Source organism: Peromyscus leucopus, chromosome 1 (assembly GCF_004664715.2).
Source record: "Peromyscus leucopus breed LL Stock chromosome 1, UCI_PerLeu_2.1, whole genome shotgun sequence".
Lineage (NCBI taxonomy): Eukaryota > Metazoa > Chordata > Mammalia > Rodentia > Cricetidae > Peromyscus > Peromyscus leucopus.
The window spans coordinates 177,406,065-177,426,793 of NC_051063.1; the positions used below are offsets into that span (position 1 = coordinate 177,406,065).

At 37.7% G+C, this 20,729-nt stretch overlaps 1 long non-coding RNA gene across 1 annotated transcript; it reads right to left on the bottom strand.

Moving 5' to 3' along the window:
- Positions 1-1,016: 1,016 nt before the first annotated feature.
- Positions 1,017-19,619, bottom strand: LOC119087293. The gene is made up of 3 exons (XR_005090715.1): positions 19,362-19,619; positions 18,357-18,432; positions 1,017-1,224 (listed from the first exon to the last, which is right to left on the bottom strand). It is a non-coding gene; the product is annotated as an uncharacterized LOC119087293 (long non-coding RNA).
- Between the last annotated feature and the right edge of the window lie 1,110 nt (positions 19,620-20,729).

Consider the following 20,729-nt stretch of genomic DNA (forward strand, 5'->3'; position numbering starts at 1 on the left):
TTGTTGAGTTGGTGTGTTATGGACAAGCTGTGGTTGTGTCCTGTTGTGTAGTGGCGTGTGAAAACAGGAAAACTTCACAATTAGGTTCAAAACAGTGATGAGACTTCAAACCACAGATTAGTTGAATATAGAGGGATAAGATGAAGCAAAGTGAAGACTACAGAATATACTAAAAGTTTGGGCCATACCCAAATTAAATAAAATACAATATCTTGTGGGAGTGAACCCCAGCATTAAATTGACAGAACATGGTAGTAGGTACTTTTATTCCTAGAACTCAAGAAGTGGATGCAGGAGGAGCAGAGCTTCAACACTGTCCCTGAATATATAGAATTCAAGACCAACCTGAGCTATATCTTACCTTGACATTAAAAATATCTCTGAGCCTCCTACAAGTCCTATATTTAATGTATGTATGAAATACTGAGCAGAAATATAATTTTATAAAGGTCTTATACCATAGGCTATTGGAATGAGGTTTACATGTCTTTATAAATACAATTTATTTCTTTTGCCCCAGTGTCACAGAATAATAATTTCTTAAAGTTTCCTGTAGTGCTTCTTTAGGTTTAAAATATTACAATGAGTGTTTTAAGCAGGAATTCTATAAAGCATATTGGAGTTAGTGATAATGTATAACAAAACACTAATAAAAGAAACAAATATTTGATGACTTAAGACTCTAAGATTCAGGGCTGGAGAGATGACTCAGAGGTCAAGAGCACTGTACTGTCCTTATAGAGAACCTGAGTTCAGTTCCAAGATACAAATCAGGAGGCTTACAGCACATGTAACTGCAACTGCATGGGAACCAATGCATTCTTCTGACCTTTGAATGCACTGTACACAGAAATACAGAAACACACACACATACACACACTCACATGCACACACACTCACACACACACACACACACATACTCACATGTACACACACACACACAATACAATGACAACTACCACCACTACTACTGCTGCTACTACTAATATCTTTAAAAAATAACTCCCCATTTCAATAACAAGATTTATTCTATGATTGCATCCAGGCATTCACATGTATAATGACAGGAAAATAAACCCCTCTGTCAATATATGCTTTAAATGTTAAGAAATTATTTCCACAGGAAAAGCCCTGTGGGAAAACCAGCCATTTTCTCCTGGAATACTTTATCAAAGGCTTCATCTTGGGTTACTGTAAAGTGAATCTTCCAGTCCCCAGTCATACCTGGAAAATGTTAAATAGACACATAGATAGGTTAAGGATGATCTCAACACTGCTCTCAGTCCTTCCTTAACATGCTCTTACCATCAACTTGTCAAGGACCACACAGTTAATAAAGTGGAAGAACCAGTGACTTCCTGGAGAACACATATTATGCCTTGAAGTAATATACATCAGATTTCTACCTCTGTGGTAATAATGTCCCCCCTTCTCCTATCCCACCATATCAACAGCTTTAACACTAGCTCTGCCTTTTAGATATTCAGATTATTCCTGCTTCTCACTACACCTGCTTCCATCACATTGTCCAACCCAACAGAGTTTCTCATTTCAATTACCAGAACAGATTTCAGTTCTTTTTTATACCTTTTAGGGTTTACTTATAAAAGTTCTGCAAAGCATGTAAGCAACTTTTAAAACATCTTTTAATGTTAATTTTAATTGTGTGTGTGTATAGGTGCACATGAATGCAGGTGCCTGCAGAGGTTTGAGGCTTCAGATCCCCTTGAGCTGGAGATACACACTGTTGTGAGCTACATGACAATCTTCTTGATGATTTTATCAGATGCAGCAGACCTAGCAACTGCTAGCTGGAAACATCCCAAGATTCTTGTTTTCAGTCAGTATGGTGCTTGGAGATGTGTGAAGATCTACATGATCTTTTAACCATACATTTTTACCATATCTTGGTTCTTATCACTCCATTCTAATATGTCTTTAGGTTTGACATTAGAGATGTAAAATTGTCCAACTGCTCACATTGCATTGTGTGTTCCTTCACCCTAGATTGTTGATGTCTTCCATATAGTCACTTTTTGTTCTTTAGTTTCTTAATTTATGCCACTGTGGACACATCTTCATATCTTCCCTCCATGTAGAACCCTGCAGGCCATATCCTTGCTGGTTTTTATTTCATAGTTTGACACTTGGATGAATTTCCTTTTTTAAAAAATGCCTGAAATATATATCTAATGTATTTGAAAAGTAGAATATTGCTTGCATCACCAAAGGCTTCCTTTATCAAAGCATATTAGATATATAGAACTTACTTAGTGTGGAATTATTGAAAGCATTCATGAATGAGTGAGGATGGTACTTGCCTTGTTCTCATTTTTGAGGAAATGAGATGAGGAAAAATTAGTCCTTGAGAAGTTACCCAGAATAATAGTGATGGATGAGGATTTAAAGTAAAAAAGATTGAAAATAGATGTCATATTTTCCTTATCACATTATATTCCTTATGTACCACATAAATTAAATTTCCAGATGTATTACTAAAGAAAATATACAAAGTATTCATAATTAATTGGTAACTATTGATACACAATATTAAAAAATATACCATTAATTGATATGAGTATAAGAGTGTCATCTTTTAAGATGGGAACCTATAAGTATCCATTGCTACTGTCAGCTTATTACTATATTCATTATTAGAACAAGTTTTGTTATTGTTTCCTACAGCACTACTGGCTACTGGAAAGCCAGAATGCATGTCAAGCTACTAGAATCTCAGCAAATTCAATATGCCTGCTCACTGGATTGAACCAGTTCAGATAAGAGAAACATGTCTTTGCGGGTACACACATGAAGTTTTAAGTCAAATTATGTCAAAATCCTGTGCATCCTACAAGCATATATTTCTGTTCATTTGTTCTTTCTAAAGACCTCAAACTCTGTTTTGTCACGGGACAGAATAACCCTAATGCTTGGTGGTTTGTCTTGTTGGAAAAGAACTTCCTCATAGTTCTTTATGCTGTAGATCTCACAAAAGTCTTCCCTAGCCTGCAGATAGTGGGCTTCTCTCTAGGTTTTCCTCCCTCTGTGTCTCAGATTAATACCTTCTCAGATTAATTAATTAATGATTGTGAATACAAGGAAATCAGTGAAAATGATTAATGGCTCAAGCTCCCTGTTTAGGAAACATCCACTGTGAAGGAATGAGGTCCAAATCCTTTGAAGTTTGTCAGAAGTCATTTCTTTCCTCATGTCTTCATTGAGAAAATGTCTTTATAAAAAGTTCTGTCAACTAAACTGTGGATGAATGGGAATGACCATGTCTCTGGTCTGCATTTCCTGCAGCATCTTTTTTTTTTTATTTTTGAGACAGGATTTTTCCACGTAGTTTTGGTGCCTATCGTGGATCTTGTTCTGTAGACTAGGCTGGCCTTGAACTCACAGAGATCCCCTGCTTCTGCCTCCTAAGTGCTGAGATAAAAGTCGTGCATCACCACCATCTGGCTCCTGCAGCATCTTAATATGCAAGCATAATGACCAAATTTATTTGTAGAAAATAATTGTTTGAAGCTTAAAACATGATTAATCCCACGTAGCCAGATGATTGAGTCTCCCACATAAAGAGTACCTCTTTAGAGTAACTCTCTAGAAGCAGGAAAATGTATTTTTCTTGTATCCCGAGAAACACAACTAAAGGACAGTGAAATTAGGTCTAGAGAATTCCTCCCATTTAAAGCCAGTATCACTTAACACAGTTTTTCATGCATCATGATTTAGGGAATTAGTTATGTAGTAGTAAGTAATGAAATTAATTTTAGAATCAATCTTTGATCTGATCATATCCTCAAGATTAAAAAATGAAACCAATCTCATGTGTAAATTGAAAAGACCAATATTATCCTCATGCATTTTATTTCAGAATTATTTCCCATCATATCCAACTCAGCATCCTCTATAAAAAAATAATGAATCAGGGTGGGGTGAGTAATGAAGTTGGTCTTTCCCTTCGATATCCTGATTTCCAGTGGAACTCATGGCATATAATGATTGTGAGTACAAGGAAATAATTCCCCAGAGTAAACGTTATCTTTAAAAGCAAAAGAACCAGATGCCATATGTAATCACTAGGATAATTAAATTATAAATGGCTTATGGAGTCAGAACAAGTTTTTTACAGAACAAATATATATGTATTTTCTCCTAAGATATATGATACATGAAAAATACTATGTTTTTTATGAGACTTAAATCCTATTGTGCTCTCATTCTGGAAGAATCTACATGGAGAAGTGGAAATGACAGTTGGCCTCATAAAATCGTGTACCTAATTCCATTGCATCTGTTCCAGGGTGTTTCTGACAAATTTTTGCATGTTAGTCTCCATAGCCTTTGCCTAGTAAACAAGCCACTTGATTTCTTTTGGCATTTCATTAAAGCCTTTCATGTATGCATACTGTTTTACCTCTGCCGAATTCTGATTCATTACCAGAAATCCAAGAATGGGCAACTACTCTTTTTATATGAAAACTTCAGTTATGGTTCAGAGAACTCTGTCTCCAGAGTCTGGAGCACAGGAGTCTGATTATCCCAGTGGCCTCAATCCTTAGTGTATAGACGACTATATTCTTGAGGAGACATATATGTGTGCTCAAATCCGAGTCCCAACCTCCTCTTGTGAGGACACCAACAGTATTGGATTAAATGCAATGCACTAACCACTTTAACTTACTTACTCTATGTATACTCATGATGTCCTTATATTTTAGCACCTGATCCTTACACTCTGTGGTGGAGGAAGACTGAAGTTTAAGGCTGAAACATGTAAGTTATTGGGTAAGAAATTTAAACCCTTTGCTTCATGTGTCTATACCCATGTTCTTTCTCATCCCCTAAGACCTGACATCTGACTCATTCTTTTTCCAATTCTTTGCTAATTAGATAAAAGTGACACTCCAGTTGTGATTCATTCTGGCAAAGTTCCTCCTCAACTTTAGAGCTTTGAAATCATACCTGCAGTCTGCTCCCAGCATAGAGAGGTGGCAGAAACATAGAGAAGATGGATATTCCCATCCCAGGAGAGACAATTAACAACAAACTGAGTAGCTCCGAGCCTGAGGCAATCCAAAATTAGGTTGGCGATTACCATCAGGTTGCAACAGAGGAGAACAATTAGCTTAGACTTTATGTGGGTCTACTCTCAGGCTACTAAGGTTCAGAAATCTTGACACATTCAACATCTTTTCCATCCATTAATGGAAGTGTTATCTGTGGTAATCATTCAAATATATCTTTGGTCCCATGCGCTACATGTTTTCTTTAGATTTCTATGATACAGGGAGCCTTACTAAGCCTCATTGCAACGTCTACCTTTTTTTTTCCATTTAGGGTATTGGAAACAACCATCTGCAATCCCAAGATCCTCTCCCAGAACAAATCAATTTTTTCAGAGTTACTGAAGCCCACATCATCACCATGGAAAGATTCCTCTGTAAGGTCTGTGAGAAACTATCATGTGATGAGCAATGACTTCTAAAACATTCCTAACACTTTCTTAGAGTCTCAGTGGAACAACAAGCCCTCCACATGTTCTGACATCATTTAAAGTTCAATTTTTTTTCACCTTTTCTCAAGAGAACCAAATCAAAAATAGCTACATCTTCCATGAGGAGACTGAAATGGACATTTTATTTTCTTTCATGGCTTGAAAGGAACTGTACTTGAGGACCATATCCAGTTCATCTGGCTCTATTTTTTCCTAGAAAGTCACAGATCTTCTCTATTGTGCTCTTTGTGTCCTAAAAGAAGAAGAAACAAAGTGAAGGTAATCAGCAGAAAGCTCTGAGAGAACAGATGCAGAGACAGGAACTATGGAATGAGGATGAAAGAAGACATGAAGAAAGAAATGTCAACATGAAGCGAGAAAGCATTGAAAAGGGTTTAGGAAAGAAACAGGCCATGTAGAGAGGGTAGGAGTCCCACCCAGCATTTGTATATTGAGTGGGCTTGAAATGTGGCTGATCTGTGGCCCTACAAGACACAGTCTGGAATTTCCTCTAGGGAGGAGAGGATATTAGAGACAGGGTCTCATATAACCGATGCTTTTCTCAAACTTACTTCATAGTGGATGAAGTCATTGAACATTTGATCCTCCTGATTCCATCTCTGTAGTGCTGTGTTCACAGGTGTGTGATAACACACCTACTAAATGCACTGCAATTCTGTTTCCTAAGAAAGGTTCTCACAATGGAGCTCCGACTTGTAGGATGGAAGTTGCTCTGAAGACTAGACTGACCTCTCACAGAGGTCAGAGATCCACCTACCTGGCTTTACCTCCTATGTGTTGGCATTAAAGGTGTGCACCACCACACCCAACCTGCCCTGAGATGTTTAAAGAGACTTATAGAATTAATTCTAGACAGTGATAAATGGGAATGAAGGCAATGTGCACAAATAATTTGAGAGTGGTTAATGTTTATACCATGTAATATTGTTTCCTGTGGGTAACTGAGGATAATATGGTTTTAAAACACTTTCATAAGAATGATCTCAGTAATTATTACTTGGGGTAGTTCTGGGAGGTTTTATTTTGTTTTGATTCATGAACTCATGCTGTAACTAAGATGGGCATCATGTTCACAGTCTTCCTGTTCAGACGCCTGTATTCTGGAATTACAACTGTTGACCGCCACAACTGGGTCAATCCAATAAGATGGTCATAATAAGGCAGAATTTTGGAACACTGAAGACTTTTCTTTGAATTCTAGCCCTTGTCCTGAGCCCTGAAGGTATTATTGGCTCAATAGTTTTATTACATATTTTACGACAAGTTGAGTTTCATGGGAAGGAAACAACCATGGCAATAACTGAAAAGGATGAGTTGAATGATTGAACAGGAGACTTTTGAGAAACTGCAGTACCATACAACAGAGACAGTTGTGTAAGGAAGCTTACTGGGGAATACTGAATTTTATAATGAGAAAGTAAAATATTTCACAAAATACAAAACAGTCTTTGGTGTTGCTACTTAGATAGAAACTCTCTGTTCCTAGATGATAAGGTTAAGAGATCACATTTTTTGAATGATCCAATTTTTCTGTTTTCGATGCTCCTTAATATTTTTCATTAAAAATGAATTTTTTGTTGTTACTACCTGTGCTGATATATTGTGTACCCTAATAAAGCTTACCTGAAGATCAGAAGTCAGAGCCAGCCACTAGATCAGACATAGAGCTCAGGAAGTAGTGGCACACACCTTTAATACTAGCACTCTGGAGGCAGAGATCCATCTGCATCTCTGTGAGTTCAAGACCACATTGGACTTCATGAGATTGACTCAGTGTAGCAGAGAAACAGAGCCAGACATTGGTGGATTGGTGGCACATACCTTTAATCCTAGTACTTGAAATCTCATGCCTTTGCTTGGGAAGCACACACATATTTAATCTCAGGAAGTAATATGTCATGACAAAGGAAGGTATATGGGCTTGAGGAGAGAGTAACTAAAATCTTTTGGCTGAGGAAAGCTTTGCAGGTTGAGGAGTCCTAGCTGTAAGAGGTGGCTTGTTCCTTTTTCTTTCTGATCTTTCAGTATTTACCCCAATTTCTGACTCCAGGTTTTTTATTAAAAGACTCTTGAGAATTTGATTAACATCTGGTGTCCAACTTTCGGGGCATGAATTCACGAAAAAGCCTCTGGCCTGTGGCCTTGCAGTTCCCCGCTCAGGCCTCAACTACACATAGCCAGAGCCTCTACTCTATGTGGGGTGAACTCTCTAACCCACTGGTTTTTGTTGCAGCCTCTGCAGCAAACTCCACAGGTTTTTGGGCTCCAAAAACCATAGGAGTTAGCCACGTTGGAAGACTTCCCCCATTCAGACAGTTGGATCATTTGCTCCTTTTATCTCCTGGTGGGTTTTAGCTTTCTCTCAGTGCTGTGGGATGGCAAATGTGTTGCTCTGATTGGTCAATAAATAAAACACTGATTGGTCAGTGGCTAGGCAGGAAGTATAGGCAGGACTAACAGAGAGGAGAAAAGAAAGAACAGGAAGGCAGAAGGAGTCACTGCCAGCTGCCGCCAGGACAAGCAGCATGTGAAGACGCTGGTAAGCCATGAGCCACATGGCAAGGTATAGATTTATGGAAATGGATTAATTTAAGCTATAAGAACAATTAGCAAGAAGCCTGCCATGACCATACAGTTTGTAAGCAATATAAGTCCCTGTGTTTAATTGGTTGGGTCTGAGCAGCTGTGGAACTGGCAGGTGACAAAGATTTCTTTTGACTGTGGGCAAGGCAGGAAAACTCTAGCCACATCTGGGCCTCCTCCTCAGGCTGCTGCCACACAATCATCTGAATGTCATTGTCAGCAGAGTTGGTGAGTCAACTGGGATTTCTTAAGGAGGAATTACTTAATAGAAATTTTTTTCTCACATTAGAAAATGGGAAGCGTTTTTATAATAGAGGGATTTATGTCTCTACTTGATAATACAATTGATAGTCTGAAAATGGGCCAATTAAATGAAAGGGTAATTAATACTGATGGGATTTTCATAACATCAATTATAAGTACTATTTTTTGATCATTTCTGTTTTATCATTAATAAAATTGGTTAATATGTGTGCCAAGATATAAGTTTCAGAAAAACTTGTTAAAACAAATCACAGAGAAATTCAGACCCAGACAGAAGAATTTAATGGAGAACCAATCTCAACATTGCATTAAAAGGTTACAGAGAAACAGCCTAGGGCTTTCAAACAGCCAACCTTATTCTATCTAGTAACCTTACAGGAACTACCCAGTCATAGATATCCTCAATGCTGTGTAAGTGCTGACTTGACTCCTATGCAAATGTTAGGTTTGAGGAAATTCTTAGAAGCAACAATCTTTTAAGGCATCCACTCATCTTTCATGAAGCAGATGTTAAATTCGTGATTAATTTTTAATAAAATTATCCTTCAAGGCTGGAGAGATTTGGTTACAGCAGTTTAGAGGGCAGTCCCCAATTACAATGGAGGACATGGTAGACAGATGAGACTAAGACCATTAAATGTTGAAGTAGGGATAGAGGTATGGCAATTTTCCAAGATCAACCTCTCAGAGATATTGTCATTGTGCTTATATACAAAGACAAAGTTTATATGATGACAACACCATGGCTTTATGCCAAATGACATCCTTGAATGTTTGGGACAGAATTGAAAAAGTAAGAAAAAAAATTGAGTCATTTACTAAAGTTATATAGGGCCCAAAAGAAACCTTCACTGATGTCAATAGTAAAGAGAATGATACCAAATTCAAAAGCTAGACAGGTAATAATTAAATCCCTGGCTTTTGAAAATGCTAATGCACAATGCAAAAGGGTAATTAGGCTGTTAAAGGCAAGATCAGCACCATTGGAGGAATGGATCTGAGATATAATAAATATTAAATCTCATGATCATGATGATGCTTAGTCTGAGAGGTCATTTCCAGAGGTTTGAAGAAAAATAGTAATGTCAAATGTTTTAATTGTGGTAAACAAGGTCACCTAAAAAGGGACTGTAAACAGGGCATTCCTAGAAATAATGTTTTTTTCAAGGAATAAACCCAACAGAGCACCCCTCCCTTCTGGATTATGCAGAAAGTGTGTCAAAGGCAGATATTGGACTAACAAATGTAGATCAACAAGAGACAGGAAAGATAATTCCTTGCCTTTGCCATTGGGAAACTTCCTGAAGGGCCTCTTGCAGGCCCCCATGTTAAATTCCATTGAATCCTTTTCTGTAATCCTGTAGTAAACTTCTTCCTAGAGCAATTAAAGAACCTAATGCCTATTGTAAAAAACACACTGCTTGGAGTGATAGAATAGAATAGTGATAGAAAAGAGAACAAAAATTACAGCTTTAGAAAATAAAACAAAACTTTAAGGAGAAACCATAAATCAAAACTGATAAACATTAGAAAATGGAAATTCCCCCAAGTTAGGATTGGGGAAGGGTTTTGGTTTTGTATTTCAGGAGAATGAAGGCTGAGGAATGTGAAGAACACTGTACAAATGAGACATCTGAAGAAAAAGGACAAATCATCCAGAAAAAAAAGTCCCAAGAAAAAGAGTAAATTGGCCTATTGGTATATCACATATCTAATAAGATAAAATTCCATTAGTCTTCCTAAATGTTTGTTGCTGCTATTCTCTACAGATATATAAGACGAGTAGTCTTCATGTAGTCACAGTTCAATTAAAAATCAAAGCTGGTTTTAGAATTGGAATGTGCTGCTCTCCTTCTCTAAACTCAAGCATGCTTGTTAAATCTGTGTATCATGTCACAAGAGCTACCTGATATGGAACAGAAGAAAAACCAAAATTAAGGGATTATTGTATTGCTATTAATCTCATGATCCTTTGGTTTTATTTTGACTCTTTAAAACTTTTCTTAGGGTATGAATTTTATATCAAAATTTATGAGATTTGTATATATATATAATTTTTGTCATGACATTAATGGTCATATAGAATACTAACTAATTGTATAAAAAGGCTTCATGTAGCTTCCTGTACATGATTTCAGGTTTTAGTCTCCATCAGTTTTCTGCAGTGAACCATAACCATTCCTAACAGTAACTTTGAAGTCTTCAAAAAGGTGATGGGGCTGCACAATGACAATTTCATCAGGACAATGATAATGTCACCAAGCTGATAAGCACCACCCAAAGATTGGCTTTGGACTAAAAACTGGTCGGGACAATATTAAGATGGCTATTTGAGATGATACAGCCTCATAGACTACTCCAATCAGGATTTGACCATAATCCTAAATTTTCTCTGTGCCTCCATAAGACTATCAGTGTTCCCAATCAGCAGGAAGTAGCCTAGAAAACAATGGTCCATTCCAAAAATGGATTATGGATGTTTGTCTGTTTAGGGGTTGGTTAAAAATTGTTTTTGGTCATAGTCAATCTCTTTCTAAAAGAAGTAAGGTGAATATGATATAGAAACATTATATATAAATGATAAGATAAAAACTACATTATTGAATCTACTCTAAAAAGTATATAAATGATAAAAGTGTAGATTATTGAGTCTACTCTGAAAAGGAAAAAAAAAAGAAGATATAGATAAAGAGTAGGTTACTGAATCCTCTCTAAAAAATAAAGACATAGAAATAATAGGATAAGTGGGTAGATTATTTAATGTACTTTTAAAAAGCAACTACTAGTTTTAAATATTTTACATTGGATTGGATTTTTGTACATTGTACACAAATTTTGTATATCAATACAAATTTGAGACTAATTTTGTTGCAATATACTGTACATACAATTCTAATCTTGTTCAAGTACCTATACTATTCATTTAACAATGCAATGCAAATTGCCAGTCTTTGAAATTTATTATTACCAACCAATTATAATATAAAAAATGCAAGTTAGTAGTTAATCACCTATTATAATTGAACTTGTAGGTATGTTTTCAAGGTCAAACAGAAATATATTTTAGATAGGTCATCTTCAAACACTTCAGAGATCTGCAGAATATGACATTTGATATGTTTTAATAACATACATTCTTTTTATGACTATGAAATATGTCTGCTCCTGACAGCACAAATCTAATTTAGAGAAGATGAGGGGCATGGAAGAAACTCTTATGTAGTTTACTTTCTTTGTGGTAAAAAGTTAGCCATTGGGCGAGAAAGTGCCCTTGCTTCAACTGCTGACAGTACAATGTCCAAAGGAACAAGCAGGACACAAAAGAAAGTACTGCTGAACCTTGCCAAGACAAGGTAGGAAGGCCCTTTTGAAAACCCTTAGTTACAAATGAGTCTGTCAAATATGCTAGGTCTGTAGGCTGAAGATGGATGCCATGACATTGCAGAGAAACACTGGGTGACTGCCAGGCAATCAGCTGTTTCTATCATTTCTCACATATTTTAGATGTTGCTTGTACTTCCTGTTTACTTTAGGTAATATTATTTCCTTCTTGGGTCTTGAGGGAGTTGAAGACTAGGTAGTTATAGTTACAGTTTTTTTGTTAACTAATTCAGAATGGAAACTCACTGAAGAGTTGTAAATTATGTAAGTTTGAAAGATATCAAAAGATAGTGTTTGCTTGGTAATACAAGTTAGAATAGGAAGTGACTTAGGTATAACATTTTAGACTCACCAAAATAGGATAAATAATGGAATATTTTCTCTGAATCTGTTAAATGTTATTGGACTGGACATTGTTAATGTAATTCTTGACTTATATATTGTATATACTTATAGTACATATTGCATATACTTTTTCTTATATTAGTTATAATCATCTTCTATTATTTTAGACAAAAGTGGGAAATGTGATAGATTGTATACCCTAATAAAACTTGCCTGAGTATCAGAGGACAGAGCCAGCCACTAGACTAGACATAGAGGTCAGGAAGTGGTGGCACACATCTTTAATACTAGCACTCTGGAGGCAGAAATCCTTCTACATCCCTGTGAGTTCAAGGCCACCCTGGACTAAATACATGAGATTGAGTCAGTCTAGGAACAAACAGAGCCAGACATTGGTGGCACACACCTTTAATGCCAGCACTTGTGATCTCATGATTTTTCTTGGGAAGCACACATTCCTTTAATCCCAAGAAGTAATATGGCAGGGTGAAGAAAGGTATATAAGGCATAAGGAGACAGGAACTAAAGGCTCTTTTTAGCTGAGGCCTTTCAGGTGAGGGCTCAGAGGCCTTCAGGATCAGCTGAGGAGTTGTCAAGGTGAGGAAGGCTGTGGATTGCTCTGCTTCTCTGATATTACCCCAATATCTGGCTCAGGGTTTTCTATTAATAAGACTTTACAGAATCCAACAATACCTGCCAGGGAAGCAGGTAGGCTGACTTCAGATTTTTACCTTTCCCTGTGCTTCTTTAAATGCAATTCTCCTGTCTTATTCCCAGTTATGCCACAGATAATCTGTGGCATTTCTTATCATCTAGGTTTTCTAACCCCACTTCTCCAATTCATGTACTATCTGAAAATCCAGGTCCAACATAGCCTCCTTGCAAATCCACAGACCACTGTGGCCAGGGAAGAGGTAAGCTAACTACAGATCTTCACCCTCTTCATTCCTTTGAGTCCAATCCCCTGTCTTGCCCCCAGCTCTGCAGCAGAACACCTGCCTTAGCCACACCATTTTCTAGTGGATCTCCCTGATCCCTCCTAACATTCATACCACAATGAGTTGATTTGTCCTACACGTGCACTACTTCAAGCGTTCCCTAGGAACCTACAGCCCAAGCTGGGCAGGAAAACAGTTATGTTAAATGCAAATCTTCACATTTCCATTTGTTCCTCTAAGTCCAGTCTCCTTGTCTCATTTAAAGCTCTGTGTAGACAACCTGCTGCAGTCCTCTCCCCCACATGCCCCTGTCTCATGTGGGTAACCCAGATTTTTAACAACCAAAATTTCTTCTCCCTTCTCAATTTTTGGCCTAGCAAATCCTGAAATCCAGAAGATACTACCTAAGAACCAACTTGCCACTCTAACCAGGAAAGCAAGTAGGTTAACTGGAGATCTTCATCTCTCCTTCCATTCTTCTAAGTCTGATCTTCAGTCTCATTCATACTATCATATCAAACCTTCTCTTGTGGCCTGATCTCACTCAGTTGTCCCATTCCCAGGTGACTAAACACTTCCTGTGGAATACTCTGTTCTCTTCTCTTCTGTGAATCTTCTTATGTCCTCCACCTTGTCATCTCCATTCCTAAATGTCAGCTTTCTATACCTGGAAACATTTTAACTGAAATCCCCAGTGGACACACTTATCAGGATCCCATAAGAATTTCTTACTATGCAACACACAGCCACCGCACTCTCCTAAGTACCTGACTGAGCAAGAGAATAAGAAATGAAGCATCAACCCAGCAAAGACAAGACCAGATATCAGCATGTAGAATTACAATTTTCCTAATCCAAGATGCATAGATGCCAGCCTGAAAGCATAATCAATAACATCTAGGACAGCATGTCTTCACTAGAACCCAGCAACCATACTACAACAGGTCATGAATATTCCAACATAATTGCAGAAGAAGAAAAGGACCCTAAAAAGCCTGTATGGAAATGATAGTGGTCCTTAAAGAAAAAAAGGAATAAATCCCATGAAGAAATCTGTGAAAATACAAGCCATGGAAGGAAATAAATATCAATGAAGACATGAAAGTTGAAATCATCAAAACCCAAATTGAAGGAAATGAAAAAGAAAAACTTGGGAATAAATCAGGAACCTCAGAGATGATATTGAGGAATAGAATACAGAAATGGATGAGAGAATCTCAGGTATTGAAGACAACATAGAAGAAATGTAGACATTTGTCAGAGAAAATGTTAAATCTAAAAATCCTGTCACAAAACATTCAGGATGTCTGGGACACTATGAAAATAATAAGTTTAATAATTAAAATAGAGGAAGAAGAAGAAAACTCAGGTCAAAGGCACAGAAAATACCTTCAACACAATCATAGAAGAATATTTCCCTATCCTCAATAAATAGATGCCTATCAAAGTAAATGATGCATACAGAATACTAAACAGACTGTGTCAGGGAAGAAAGTTCTCTCAGTATGTCATAATTATAAAAAATCTAAACTTAGAAGGCAAATAATAGATGACTAGTTAAGTACTAGAATGGAAGGACCAAGTGTGGATGAGGAAAGGAGACTTGAGGAGGGGATATGTGCCAAGGACTGGCCCACCGGGAGTACCACGAGTGTAGGAGAATCAGGGCTTGGGTAGTCAGGAAGGCAAGGATTTGGCGACTGAAAGACAGACAACACACTCAAAAGTGTTTTGAATCTGCTGCAATTTTACTTCTGCAAATCAGTAGTTTATATACAGAAAAGAAAACTATCAAGTCATACAGGGAATAACAAGAGCTTGGCAATAATTCAATTACATCATCTTTAAAAAAAATCAAGCACACAGTTACTAATCAGCGCTAGACATATCCCTTCACTCACAAGAACTTTATGACCCAAAAGAGCAGTCTGTGTTTTATAAACTTAGTATGGTCCCTAGACTTGTGAAGGCTTCTTTGCAGTTGCAGCTGTGTCCTTCATCTTTATCTCAGCCGCTCGCTAGTTTATTATGCACTTCTACTTTTCTGGTTCTCATGACCCATTTAGCCAATTTGGATGCTGCAGATCCTCCCTAAGTCTTTCTTCAGTTCTTTACCATATATCTCTTCTAATATAAACCTTTTTACCTGATGGAATATGGACTCTTGTACTTTTACTCCTGTGAGGGGAAGGGGTTCTGCTGTAGTCCTTAATTTTTCCATGCTGAACTTCCTCAACAGAGGGGCCCACCATCTGCCTCCTATGAGATAATGTTTTCTGCCATGAATCACTTTAGTTGGGATTCCTAAAGGATTCCTAGTGGGTGAGTGTTCATTCCCTAGAAGTACCTGAACTATTATACTTTCTATTATCTAGCGGCTTGAGGCTTGAATTCTTTAAGGAATAGTTCATTCTTCTATTTCTAAATAAGGTCCATGTTCAGCTTCCCCTTTCCTCCACAGTTCACAACCCAAGCATTCATTAATTTTGGCTGTGTTTTATAGATTAATTAGAACATTATCAGAAAAGCAGTTATACAGAACCCATAGACCAGGGAGCTCATGATCTCTGAAGTACGTCTCCTTTGAGAAGGAGGCATAACACGGGCACTCTGCCAGGGGCCTCCAGGGAGCTTAGTCCCGTGGGACACGTATCTCCTGTCCGCTATTATTGACATAATTGTTCATGTCACACGGACGACACTGGAGTTGGTGTGGCAGATATGGAGAGGCACAGCTAAAAGTAATGGACATTTGAGGGAATTTCCTTATACATATAAAGATCATCTAAATAGTATAACCTAATAATGGAGGAGATGGTGTCTCAAATGGCCATTTCTTGACACCAAAAACAAGGCCTTCCACACCAACATAAGAAAAGCTCATATGAAGCACAGACTGGAGCAGCATGGGAAGTGCCACACCAGTCTGCACCAATCCTCTGCTTATATGTTAGGGTCTAGAGTTTAGTGATTTTGTGGTCTTCCTGGATGTTCAAACATGTGAGTCTCTGCTTGTGCCTTCTCTTGTGCTGTTTTCCTTCTGTTGGTTTATCTTGTCCAACTTTGAGGCAATAATATTATTTCAACATATTGTACTTTATTTTGTTATATTTTTAGAAACTGAATGAATGAATAAATAAATTAAAATCTAGCCACTAGGCTAAAGGGTAACAACTCAACTTTCATTTGTACCTGCTTGGAGAGGGAAAATCAGTCTTCTCCAATGCAGTGACACTGGATATATCAACTCCTCTAATACAGTTTTCATGTTCAGGAGGAGCTGAACAATGTGTAGATGTAACCAACTGTCTTATTAAATAAGAATCACAGAACCAATGCAAAGAAGAAAGTCAAGAGATTAGAGCTAAGAGCCTTAACCACCTGCTGCAGCTAGCCAACAGACCTCTCCGAAAAAGAGACCTACTTCCTGTGTGTTTGTCTTTATATAGTCTTTTGGTTCTGTCTTCTCATTGGTTGTAAACCCAAACACATGACTGCCTCATCACTGTCTGTTTGTACAGCCCTCCAGGTATTCTATGGTATTGACATTAAAGGCGTGTGTCTCCAATGCTGGCTGTATCCCTGAACACATGGAGATCTACCTAGCTCTTCTACCAAGTGCTGGGATTAAAGGCGTGTGCCTCAAACACCCAGCTCTGGTATGGTTTGCTATTAGCTCTGACCCACAAGTAACTTTATTTATTAACAAATAAAATCACATTTCAGTACAAATAAAATACCACGATAGCAATGTATAATAGACTCCACATTTTGCATGTGTGTGTGTGGGGGGTTGCTTTTATTTGGTTACAGTTCAGTGTTTTCATTTTATGTATTGTTTTAATTTGTTTTCTTTCATGGAGAATTTTGTTTGATTTGTATTTTGTTTGTTTTTTGAAAGTATTTAAGGCTGGGTACATAAGGAGAAGTAGAAAATTTGGATGAAATTGTGAGAGGGAAGAACATGATCAAAATATATTTAAATTGAAAAATTATTTTAAATGTTAAAAAATTTAATAAGAGAAATAACAATGAAAACAAATAGTTACAACTCTCAGTAACTTTCATCATCACCAGACTCTACTTCTAAAAGGTAAACAGTAGTTGTAACATAGCTTCTTTTACTCCTTAACTAATATTTTGGATTGTTTTAAGGATGGGCAAGTGTTTTCTCTGACAGACTGCATGCTCAGTACCATTTTTCTTGTTCAGTATAAAGTGAAATTGATATCTTTATCTGTAATATGTAAATGATGGTTACCTCTCACTGATAACTTCCAAACTACTTAAACTTCTGAGTTGATGATTATATGAGAACATTTTTGTGCTTATAGGCTTGGTGTCATTAGTGTGTATCCATCATTAGAGGGAGTATTTTTTAAGTAAATGAAAATAAAATACATAAATGAACTTAACATTTTTTTCCTCAATGTTCTTTTGAAACCATGTCTCTCGTATCCAAGATTGACCTGAAACCCACCATACACACAAGGATGATCTAGAACCCCTGAAACTGTCTCTATCTGACCATGCTAGGTTTAGAGTAATGTGACACCCTGCCAAGACTTTCAAAAAAAATTTTAAAGTAAGAGATATTTGAGACACATGTACAGTACTTAAACATGTTTATCACATTCAGTGGGAACAATTCAATGAAATGGAACCTGCAATGATCTGATTGTGGCCTATCAGTCTATTTAGACATATGTCATTACTTAATGTTGAAACATTTTAGATATTCTTTACCAAGAGTTTTGAAATCTCCAGTGTATTTTAGGCCACCCTTTGTAGTGCAGAGCACAGGGCACAGTACTCCCTGACAGGCTGCATCCTGTACATGTCTAGTCAGATGTGAGTATCACTAAGTGCTGTTAATGTGACTTCAGCTCTTGTGCTCTCCCAGGATTCACAGATTGATTTCCTGCCCTTGTTCCTCTTCTTACAGTAGAGAGGAATGACATACATTTGGGCACAACAGTAGAATGAAACTGCTTTACGCATTCCCCACTGAACAATGGGTTATTAGGTGTATTAAATGTGTTGCATGGACAGAATTAATAAAACTGTTAGCACAAGTGTGAGCTACTCTACCCTACCCCAGGGTGAATAAGGTAAAGATAGGGATGATGGATAAGGAGGCTGGAGAGAAATTGCCAGCTGCAGGTCAATAAAGGATATAGGGCATAATTTCTCTTCAATTGACTCTTCATGAACCTAAAACTGACATGGGGATACTGAGAAATATGGGGTGCTGCAAAGGGTGAGTTTGTGAGAGGCTTTGTTTTTGCTGTAAGAATGTCCGTTATCTTTTTCATATCTCGTACCTCAGTAGCAGGTAGTTGTCCCTTTCTCTCATGGATAGCCAGGCATGAATGTGCTCAAACCATGATGTATATGCCACTGTGTGAAGGGAAGAGAAAAGTGTTAATCACATAGAATGAAGGTCATGTCTTCCTGATATTCTTCACTTTTCTGCAAATGGCAGACAGCTTTACTGAGAAAAATCAAACCAGTATTTAAACTATTCAATGTGACATTAGACACATACACAGAGATAGTGAGCTGAGTAAATCATGCTCATTAGTAAACTCATCACATCACTCTTTTATCCCTGATGCCACATGGAGACATTCTCCTGGTGGGTTGCAATGATGGAGGCATGTATTAGAGAAAAGCAATCATATCAATACAGTAAAACAGAGAGGTCTTGGCATGGCTAGGTTTGGACTTTTTATTATCATCAAGTTTAAAGAACTATCTTAACCATTTCTGAGGGAGATCCCCTCACTCTGTCATCCACATCTAAGCTCCCATCACTTCTCAATAGTGACTCCTCAACACCCAAGTTTCCAAAACCCAGACAACTAGACACCTTTCAGGCATAGTCCAAAAGCTTCACCTCAGTGCCTCATTTACATTCCTAGGGCTACTGTGATGTGCTCTCAACAGTCACAATGTCTTCACTGTTCCTGATCTAAGGCTTTCTGTATACGTCTCAGCCTCCATTGCACACTTAGATTCTGCATCATTATCTGTAGGACTTACTGAATCAAGTTTAGAGAGAAGATAAGAGTTACACCATGGTCAGAGCAGTAGGATGCATGAATTCCAGGAATATAAGATTTGATTGAAAGCAGGGGGTAAATGATCTACAGAGAATTAGTAGAGAAAGTGTATTACACAATACATAAGAGTTAAGCCACTTAACGAGATTAAAAGCTGTGCTCAGGTGATGGCTCAGTGGAAAGCATTTGCCTTGCATGTGTGAGGACCTGAGTTTGAATCCTCAGGAAGGACTCAAAGATGGTGATGCTGTCTCTATCTCTTACCTTAGTACTCCTTCTATGACATGGGAGTGGAGACAGGAGAATGCTTAGAAGCTTGTGACCAGCTAATCTGGCACACACAGTGCTGAACAAGAAGAAAGAGACTCTCTCAAACAAGGTAGAAATAAAGGCTCAACACCTGATGTTGTTGTTTGTCTTCCACACTCAAGCTTTGGCACAAGAACAGCCACATTCACACATTTGTAACCAGGCCAACATAAACACACACACCTATGCACATCCAAAGAAAAGCTAAAAGACAAGCTGGATATGGTGGCATACATCTGCAATACTAAAACTCGGGAGGTAGAGACCAGAGAAGACCAGAGGTTCAATGTCATTTTCCAGTACACAGAGAATTTGTGGCCACCATGGCATAAAACAGATCCCGTCTGAAAGGAAACAAAAAGCCAAAACCGTGTAGGTTTGAGCACTAAAAATAAGCCAATGACATATACCTAGCTTATAATTAACAGTGGTTCTGCCTTTGAAGTTGTTTTAAAAGATATCTGTTTATTTGGAGGCAGGGAGGTATGTCAACGAGGCTGCCTCAGTCTTGGCATGTTGTCAAGGCTGGTCATGAACTATTGATCCACTTGAATAGATCCCATGAATGTTGTGATTTCAGGCTTGCACCATGATAATCAGCATGGATATTTATTATTTTGTTACATTTTAATTGATGTGTATCAAGTGATGAGTCCTACTGGCTGTATCCAACAACAAATAACCACAAGATCTGAGTGTTAACAGGGAGTAATGTTCAATAAACAGACAAGTAAGTACCTGCCTCCTGGTGAAGTGTGCTAGGAAGAGAGAATGATTCAATAACAGAGATGAGAAGAATGGTATTTTGCACGATGTTTGGATGAATGATTCCCATTCATACCAAAACCTCTTGAGTAAAGTCCAAGGATGGTACAAATAAAGGTTGTACGACACCATTAATAATCACATCAATGAACATAATGAGGTGAATAAGTTATCTGGTAGAGAGAAATGTGGAGAAGATGAGAGGAAGTGGGAAAGGGAAAGAGAGAGAGAGACACAGAGAGAGAGAGACAAAGAGAGAATGTTATACATGGGCAATCAGATAATATGCAAGGCCCTAGAAACTTGTAGTTAATAAAATTATTTTTGAAAGATTTATTTTTTTACTTTTGTATGTTTGTGTATTTTATAGGAGTATGAGTCTCTGTCTCTGTCTCTGTCTCTGTCTCTGTCTCTCTCTCTGTCTCTGTGTGTGTGTGTGTGTGTGTGTGTGTGTGTGTGTGCCCAGTGAGATTTGAAGAGTGTGATCCCCTGAAGCTAGAGTCATGAAAAATTGTGAGTCACTTAATGTGAGTGCTGGGAAACAAATGCCACTCTTCT